At 38.7% G+C, this 9,825-nt stretch overlaps 1 long non-coding RNA gene across 1 annotated transcript; it reads left to right on the top strand.

The window, feature by feature from the left end:
- Positions 1–1,501: 1,501 nt before the first annotated feature.
- Positions 1,502–9,591, top strand: LOC129057591 (uncharacterized). Its single transcript, XR_008522229.1, has 3 exons — positions 1,502–2,490; positions 7,708–7,825; positions 9,165–9,591. It is a non-coding gene; the product is annotated as an uncharacterized LOC129057591 (long non-coding RNA).
- Positions 9,592–9,825: the final 234 nt, after the last annotated feature.

Here is a 9,825-nt window from a genome sequence, read left to right as displayed (position 1 = left end):
TGACAAACCTAACAGAAATTTATTATCTCACAGTTCCGAAGGCTGAAAGTACAAGATCAGGGTGCCAGCATGGCTGAGTCCTTGTGAGGGCTTTCTTCCTGGCTACCATCTTGTTGTGTGTCCACATTACCTTTGCTTTGTGCACACATGCAGTGGGGGGTAGAGCAAGCTTTTTGGTGCCTCTTCTTAAGAGGGCACTAATCTCATCATCAGAGCCCCACACTCATAACGGCATCTAACCCTAATCACCTCTTACTGAAGGCCCCATCTCCAAATATAATTACACTTGGGGTTAAGGATTCAACATCTGAATTTGGTGGGGGGATACAATTCAGTCCACAGCAGATGAGAAATACTGATGATATTCTGTTAAAAAATTAGTATGTGTTCATTTCAGTGTTTGCCATCATATATGCTGATATGATTTGCCTGTGTTCCCACCCAAATCTCACCTTGAATTGTAATAATCCCTATGTGTCAAGGGCAGGGCCAGGTGGAGATAATTGAATCATGGGGTCAGTTTCTCCCACACTGTTCTCATGGTAGTGAATAAGTCTCAAGAGATCTGATGGTTTTATAATGGGAGTTCCCCTGCACAAGCTCTCTCTTGCCTGCCACCATGTAAGACATGTCTTGCTTTCCCTTTGCTTTCTGCCATGATTGTGAGGCCTCCCCAGCCTCACAATTGACTGTGAGTCAATTAAACCTCTTTTCTTTATAAATTGGCCAGTCGTAGGTAAGTCTTTATTAGCACTGTGAGAACAGACTAATACATATGTGAATAAATTAATGAAGGAGGATGTGGGAAGGAATGAGCTAATGCTGCTATTTCTGAACTTCATTTTCTACCATCCTTCTTATTTTGGTTTACTTAATGTAATTAAGGCAAAGGTCTAGAAGAGGCAGCTCTTCCTTCTGTCTCATGTGTCATGAACTCTCCAGTGATGATCATGGAGGATGAAGGCCTCATGTTCTCTCACACTGGAATTCTGAGACCACTTGCAGAAGAAAGGATGGCACTAGCTTACGAATTTCTTGTGTTGTTCCTGAACATTCCACATACTTTAGCCGTATCTCTTTCTTTCCAGATGAAGAAGCAAAAATCAGACATTGCTGGATGAAATAAAAACCGATTTAAATTCTCATTGCTCTCCAAACCACAGAGATGAAACTGGGTCAAACCATTTGGCCTGAAGCTGCTACTTCCGGATAAAGGGTTCAAAGGACTGCCCTGAGGCCCATGGTTCTCCAAAGTCCTTGCAGCAATCTTTACAGACAGGAAATGGCATGACTCTGAGACAGATGGAGGACGGACTGAGTGAGGAGGGACAGCAAAAGACAGATAATTTCTGCAAAAAAAATTATTTTTTTGCCGATCCTTTTGCCAGTGACTTTTTTTTTCATGTGTATGTTTATTACTTTCTTTCCATGCAGCTCAACCATTATTCTAGCTGGGAAGAACTAGAAGGTTCCTTTAAACAAAGGAAACCACAGGAGTGGAGCTTGGAGGTGCTTTGAGTTCTCTGACACTCAAAGAAGTGAAATACCAGCACTTGGCTTTGGTTTGAAGATGCTTATGTGTTTTTGTTTTATTTTAATTTTTTCTTGGGTGATGGTGGAAAGAGAGGTTGAATGAAGAAGAAGAGGAAGGCAAGCACCCAGCTTACCAACTAAGCCCAGAGAATTAGAAGCCCTAAGCAGTGCCAATCCTGTTCAGTTCACCCAAGTGAGAGCCAAATAATAAAATCACGCTACACAATGCAGAAGTCAACTCAGAGCAATGAATACAGAACAAAGGTACTTTGGAATATGCCATCCTAATATTCCTGTATGCACACTTTAGTGTTCTTAAATGTGTTTTATGTTTAATGAAAGAAACAATGACTTTCAGTGGAGGAAAAAAATAGATCTTTAAAGATAATCAGGGCCTTAACCACCTACCTTAGGTAAATGAGAAAAAGCTACTGTACTCTTTATTTTTTAACACTCCAGATATGTAATTTAATGCAGGTCTAATGACAGTCTCAAACATGGGGCTTTAATCGAAATTGTTCAAGCTCAGTGCTGTGACAGGAACTCACAAGCCCCCAACAGTGCTGTCCATTTTCTCAGGTTCTTTAATAGAAAAGGAAAGAAGAAAAAAACCTCTTGAACTTATGTTGCTATTGATGTGTAATATACAATAAAAAAACAGTTAAATTTCAATTACCCACAGGTAATTATAATTTTATTGTTTGACTATACTACAGGGATTTTTGTAATTCCCAAGACTAATAATTTTCTATAATTTTACAGGTTGTCAAATAAACTATTAAAGATTATCTTTGAGAAGGCGTCTGCAATTGTAAGGACATATCATACTGTTCATGTACTGTATTAGTAATTAGAGATTCCTGGATAGTGAAAGATCTGCACTGGGAGCTTACTACTGGGGAGCACATTTTCTCACAGCCGCCTCTAATCTCCCACGGAAGCTTTCAAACTTCTCAGGTATTCTCTTCACTGCTGCAGGATGCACGCTCCCATTTTATTAATATTCTCTTAGCAATCCCAAACAGTTTGTCAAGATAAATCTTTGCCTCCTGGTGGGAAGAAGTTAAAATCAGAAAGATGGGTCCCACCTATTGTTAAGGAAAAATCCCAGGACCACCTGCAGAATAAGAGGAGCTGGTTTGGAGGGAGTGAGTGGTGAGTGGAGAGTGCTGAGAAATATTGGTTAAGGGATGTGTGTGTGTGTGTGTCGGAGGGAGGGAGGCATTGGGACCAAGAACAGAAAGGTTTTGGGTCCAAGAGAGTTATATAATTACTTCTACAAATAACTGTTATACTCTATGATATCAAATTAGCTCAACAGTAAGGTTCCTTCTGAAACTTTTTGTTTTGCAAGGCAATTTATTTTTGTGATCTCTCTATATACATTGTGGAGTGTGGCCTCTGGACCTACAGAGATAAATCCTCTCCTTTTGGATTGGGTGTCAATGATCCTTTCTTAGGAAACAGATAGGTATGACTTCCTTATGGAACTCTTGTTCCTCTGTAAACATACCGAGTTGGTCTCCCTGTTTTTAAGCATATTGAACCCTCAGCCTAAATGCCTCCCCCCACTCTTTCTGTCAAACTCCATCTCACTCTTCAAGACCAGATGAAATGATGCCTCCTTGGAAAAAATACCATAAACTCTTCTATTTCTATTAAATACTTTCTCTTCTGGGTTCACAGAGGATTTTTTTTAATATCTTTATTATTGAGGCAGGGAGAACCATGTCAGGAACACCATATGCTAGGGAGAGCTAGGACCAAAACAATGGTAGTTACTTGATATCAAGGATAAGAAGTTGAGAATTGCAGAACAAAGATGATTTATTAGAAGACAAGGCTTTGGGGGAAAAATATTACATTATCTGATTAAATTATTGTGAATAGATGTTTGAGGAAGGGATAAAAAGCACCATCAGGTCTTTTGGCCTGTGCCAAGCCCTACATGGGCCTGAGAGTACAGACTGCATTGTCTTTTAAATCTCAGCTTCTGTCCATCTCTTCCACTAGCCTGTGAATTTCTAATGAGGAAGGATGGTTACATTCATTTTCGTTCCCCTAGCACCTTGTCCAGTAGGTAGTCATCTAATAAATGCTTACTGTCTATAGTCTGAAATGCATAGAACTTGAGCCCTTTTCCTGGCCCTACCATAGTCTCTCTACAACCTGTACCAAGATTGAGCCTCAAGTTTCTATATTGTGTTGTATACACCCATTTCCCACCCTGGAGAGAAAGTAGAAACCATTCTTTACTAGCACCCTAAGACTTCCACTGGTTGGGTACTTATTGCTTGCATTTCTATAACAGGAGAGGGAAATCAGAGCTCTGCAACCAGAAATAAGTGCAAATACAACAAGGGACAGTAACTAGACAGCTCTTTCTTACTATGGGGTAAATAGTTACCTGGAAACCTTGAAGGAGAGCCCGGTTTGATGAGACAGTAGTTTACTGGTGAGACAAAGTGGCCTGTGGGTATGGGAAAGGGATACTGAGGGAGGAAGCAGGTCATGGAAGGGAAAACAGCTCAGAGATAGGTCTTGGGGTCTAAGGCATATTTTTCACCTGTACATTTTGCCCAGAGTTTGCCTTGGTAAGAGGAACTGATCATAGCTTGATTTTTAGGTTAAAAAAAAAAAAGACAAAGAAAAGTCAAAATAAGAAGTAAGGCAATAGTTGTATTCACCTTATGAGACAACAAAGCTTTAAGAAATTTTAAGATGATTGTATAAAATATTTTTCCAAGGCCACACTGCATAGCAACAAAGTTAAAGCCAAGAATGAAATCTCTTGACTTTTAGCCCAGTGCTCTTTCTGCACTTATCTGTTTCCAGTCTTTGTGGTGATGCTTAAAAAGATATGCTGCAACCCACTGAAGAAACATTTCACAATAAAATAATGTTGCTAAGATTCAAATGAACTAGGTCAAAAATATCAAAAATACTAGTGTTTAAACAAAGACTATATTTTTTACCAATGCATAATCTCAACATGAATTTCATTTCAACACAATGTAGTCTCCTATTGGCCACTACAAAGGTAGTATTTGTCCTTGCAGTGTAAGGGTTCTGGTAGCTTAAAATTCTAGAAGGTAGAATTATTAAACAAATAGTCCTTATTGCTCCATGTCTTACTTCTTGATAAGTCATTTTGATAACAGTTTCGTGCCCTCAGCTGAAGGCAATGTCAAGGTCAATTATTTCATTCAAGGACCCTAATTAAGACTACTTTTTTTGAGGTCAGGATAATGCATTACTTTAATTTAATAGGAAGAAGATCAAAGCTCTACCTTAAATTTTCCTGATGCAAAGCAATGCTGCTTTAACCTGGGTTATATTAACAAGGGAGAAAAACTTTTCACTCATTTTGTAGCCCCCCTACTCTACCCCAAAGAGAGCGTTAGGCTCAATGGAAATGAAGTTTATTTAGCAATAGAGACTGCCCAATTTCTGCTCTGATTGCATGTACTTAATCCTTTTTTTAAAAGCTCTATCAGAAACTTGATTTCTATGGAATAAGCTTGTGCTAGCAAAACCAGTTTACCCAGAAATGCACAAATGAGCTGCTTGGCATACTTCTGAGATCCTGATTCCCACAGTCCCTGTGCTGCTGTTGCTGTTGATATTGGATGGAGACTGTAAATGGAAGGTGGGCACCCCCAGATGTGCTTCCTGGAGCCCAAATAAATTCGGAGTGTTTAAAAATCAAGATATTTCCCATAAAATCTTGATTTTGGGATTCTCACAAAAGGAAACCCGAAGATCTAACAACATTAACCCACATTCTTGAATGGTAACCACTGGCTGGAGCCCCCTTCAGCCCCCTTCAACCCCCTTCAGGACATGCACTCAAATTTGCCCGTGTTCCTACTGCTCACTGTTGCAAGGGTTACAAACTGGTCATTGTATTTTGCTTGGATTACATATTGTTATTATTATTATTACATTGTAATGCCTTCAGGTAGGATTTAAATTTGGCAGTTCCACAGGCACAACATCCCCTACTGCTCTATACCTGGCCAGATTCCCCCATTTATTTTTCCAGCCTGGCATCTGTAGCAGCTCTTCCTGATTTCTTGTCCCACGTTTCCTTAGCCCACCTGACCTCCCCTGACCATGAGGAGACCGTTTGCAGCAGCTCACAGCTCTCTACCTCAATAGCCTATGTCTCTCTGCTTTGCCAGAGGGTTTTTCCCAACACCTTTATGCTTATTTTGCAGCAAAGCATAAAGAAGAAATGCTGGGCATTAATGCCCCTGTCATAGCTTTCTCCTAGTTGGGGAATAAGCATGGGTGGATACACACCTTGGCCTCCCAGCACCTGCAGAATGATTCTGAGGTGTGTTCCACATGGTTTCTCAGAGGTTCCCCAGTGTAAAGGAGCCCCATTGCCCACAGCAGTAATCAGCTCATTAACACATACTTTATTGGCTTTTCTCCCTTCTCGTACATTTTACCCTTCTTCACTTGAGTTTCCTGGGATCACCTCCCAAATAAATTATATGCACCTAGTCTTTGACTCAGGTTGCTTTCAGAGGAAAACTAATCTAAGACAATATTTACGTGTATTCCATGATGAGGCCATCCTAGTAGGTATGCACTGTGAGAATGGTTGATCAGGATTGTGAGGGTCCAGGATCCATGTCACAGAAGGAAAATTGGTAGGAACTGTACAGAAGAGACTTAAAAGAAGTCAGATAAAAATAATCAAATTTAGAGAAAATGTCCTAAAAATAGAGACACAACTAACAGGTTAGCTCCAGATGGTAAGATTAAAGCTAGTAAATTTGACCCTAGTGGATGTAGGTTCAATATAAGGACACGTTTTTAAATCTTTAGAGCACACCCAAATGGAATAGCCTACTTCATACAGAGGTTCACATTTCCTTTCAGGGATTTAAAGTAACTAAATTCCCTTCCTTTGCACATGTAATCCATGTTACTTATACACATTTATTTAGTATCACAAACACGGGATTACATGCAGGGGAACATTGCTGTTTATCAGGTTGAGTAGCTTTTCAGGTGTTTCTTTTGAGGTTGAGGAAGGGGGGAAAAAGAGATAAAGCTGACATTCGGTAATGGCAGAAGTCTTTAGTTTCCCCACCATTATAGGGATATAATTTACCACCCCCATAAAACCTAGGAATGCCTCAAATCAAAATGCATTTTTCTCTTCACACTAAGAATCTCTTAAGTGCACAGGAAAGCATAAGATCAGGTGAATTATCTATTATCTGAAAGATATTTATGATGCCCAAGGTGGGAGGGCACAGATTCATATCTCCTCCTTACAGGGATTCAGACACGATAGTGAGCCAGTGGGGAGGAAATAGCTGAAATGTATGGAAGGACAGACCCTCCTTGCCAGAGGTTACTGTGAATTCAAGTGTTTTCCACTTCTGCCCTTCTTCAAAGCTACAAAGAAATGAGGTAGTCAAATTAACGAAGTATTGTAATAGAAATGGAAAGATTAGAGTGTGCCAAAGAGTGGAATACAGTTTTGTTCTTAAGGGGCACGATAGGAAAGAAGCACTTTGATGTAAGAGACTGGCTGGAGGGGCTATTCAGCTTCAGTGTCACCAAAAAAAAAAAAAAAAAAAAAAAACATCGAATGGATTAGCACGATTTTGTTATCATTACAGATAGGATAATGCATGAGAAAATAGATATTACCAGGCTGTAATTCAATAGAAAATTTCTGACAAACGTAAGCTGCAAGAATCTAGTCCTAGCCAGTGTACATTTTGTCAGAGCCTCCTGTGAACCGAATTACAGCTCTCATAATGGCCAGCAGCCCTCCCACTTAAGTTTATGGATTCCAATCCACCCAACAAAAGTAAAAATTAAATGGAAATTCATTACAAGGGAACATAAAGGCCCTGATGTGACTCGCAAAATGCTGGTCAATTTTCAGAGAAGGAGCAACTCCAATTGCTGCTTAACTCAATATCACACAATGACACTTAATGCTTGTTCCCAAGAAACTTAGGCCTAACTCCAAACGCCGAGATTTGTAAACCTGAGAATGAACATGGTGCTTTGAGCATAGATACAACAAACTGCAAAGTGCCACTCACATCATTCCTCCAGCAGCAAGGGCTCCCTCACAGTAATAAAACCGCTAGGACAATTAGGAGATCGGGTGTCAATCATCTCATTCTATCTCCTCAGCATGCCTTGGTGACGTCTCCAGCAGAGGGTACTCGCTTCAATCCCCATGCTGCTGTGGGTGGGCCACAACAACAGATGAATTTTTAAATGACGTGCTGTTTCCTGTTCTCCTACTTATGTAAGTTGATTTCGCTGGGATTTTCTTTTGATGATACTAATTCCGCCAAAGATAATTAGGGAACAAGGAAGTCTGCTTTTGTATTCGTGCCTTCGGTATGTACAGATTTAGCATTGGAAGGAAAATGAACTTCACTGAATGAGAAAAGGGAGGAAACTCTATTTTAAAAGAGAAATTAATGCAGCTTAAGCTTTGGAATCATCTGCAAAAGAAAACCTTTTTCTTATGATCTCTCTGGTGATATGAACATTGCTTCATTTCTTCAGTGTTTCCTGCTCAGATACAGCCGGCCAATGATACGGGGTTGGTGTTTGTGAAAACAAATGTATTTTTCAATCATCAAAGTCTCTAAGCTGGTGGTAATGATGTTGATGGGTGTCACTCTGAATTATTAATTTTAAAATAGTGTTTCACATGTAACCTATTTCCTGAAGAGAAACCCTAAATACAATAATAATTCAACAGCCCATCCTGCTTTTTGGGTAATGTCTTACACAAAACTTTCTGATTGAACTCAAATAAGTCAGTGTTTGTCATAAGACATTCAATGTGCTAAGATGGACAGATTTTTTTTTTTCAGATTTTAGGATAGAAAAAGTGGCTATAAAATATCACCCAAATGCAATGTTTTTGTGGGAAGAAATATCACAACCCATCCCAGCAACATCTCCGTTTTTTATCAATGTATACATCAGATTGAAAATTACTTGAAAATACTCTGCTTATTCTGTATATGTGCGGTGGCCCCAAATTTGCACAAGGGATATAACAGTCTATTAATTAATATTTTTAGAATTTAATTTTTTAAATTACCAATTAGAGATTGGAAAATTTGCCTCCTTACCTGATAGAGCCTTTGCTGTATTTTAATATAGCTATTTTACAGTAACACTTAACCTTCAATAGTGAATGTGACTTGTAAAATATAAAAGAACTCATAAAGTATAGAAAGGCAGTTGTTCAATGTTGTACGGTTATAGAATTGGGATAACACAAACAAATTCTGCCCAACAGACCAGATATGATGATGTTTGACAAACTTATTGATATTGCGACTCCTGTAAGTACACACAGATAATGCCAATGAGTTTCAATGAGTATGTGGGTCTGAGAGAGAAGATGAAATTAATATGTAGACAGAGAGACTTCAGAGAAAAGTCAATTATCTTCTCAGCATACTGGCATACTTTGCATATACAAATTAAATATTATGAGTAACTGAGAATTAATTTTATACTAGAATCAATTCTGAATATTGTACTGTCACTTACCTGTTATACTAGTGGGGCATTTTTCATGACAAAAAAATTACTGAAGTTGGCTATTTCTCTAATGTTAGAGTTTCTGAAGAACCAAGTTATATAGAAAGAAGAAGAAGGTAAAGGCTGTGAAGGAAAAAGAGAAGAAAGTAACTGCAAGTAAAAAAAATGAAGGCCATATATTTGTTGCTATGATCTGAATTTCTGTGTTCCCTCCTCAAAATATATGTTAAAATCCTAACCCCTAAAGTGAAGGCATTAGAAGGTGGAATCTTTGGACAGTGATTAGGTCATGAGGGCACAATCTTCATGAATGGAATCAGTGCCCTTATAAAAGAGGCCTAAGAAAGGTCCCCAGTCCCTTTCACTATGTGAAGACGAAGCAAGAAGGTGCCATAATGAACAAGAAAGAAGGTCCTCATAAGACATTCAATCAGCTAGCCACCTGATCTTGAACTGCCAGGTCTCCAGAACTGAGAGAAATAAATTGATCTTGTTTATTGTGCCACTCAGTTTATGGAATTTTCTTACAACAGCCCAAATGGATTAAGATATTGCATATGAAATGTAAAAAGCACTTTTTCTCTCCAAAACCAGCTATTGTTCCCTTTTATACAACATTTTATACTTAAAAACATGTCATTTTTATCTATAATTGAGTTTGAAACATATAAAATGAATATTTGTAAGCTCATTATTTGACTTAAAAACTAAAACATTAACAATGCCATTGCTTTTACA

Source organism: Pongo abelii, chromosome 12, assembly GCF_028885655.2.
Source record: "Pongo abelii isolate AG06213 chromosome 12, NHGRI_mPonAbe1-v2.0_pri, whole genome shotgun sequence".
NCBI lineage: Eukaryota > Metazoa > Chordata > Mammalia > Primates > Hominidae > Pongo > Pongo abelii.
The sequence above is the reverse complement of the archived record's forward strand: the minus strand, read 5'-3'. Positions and strand labels throughout refer to the sequence as shown.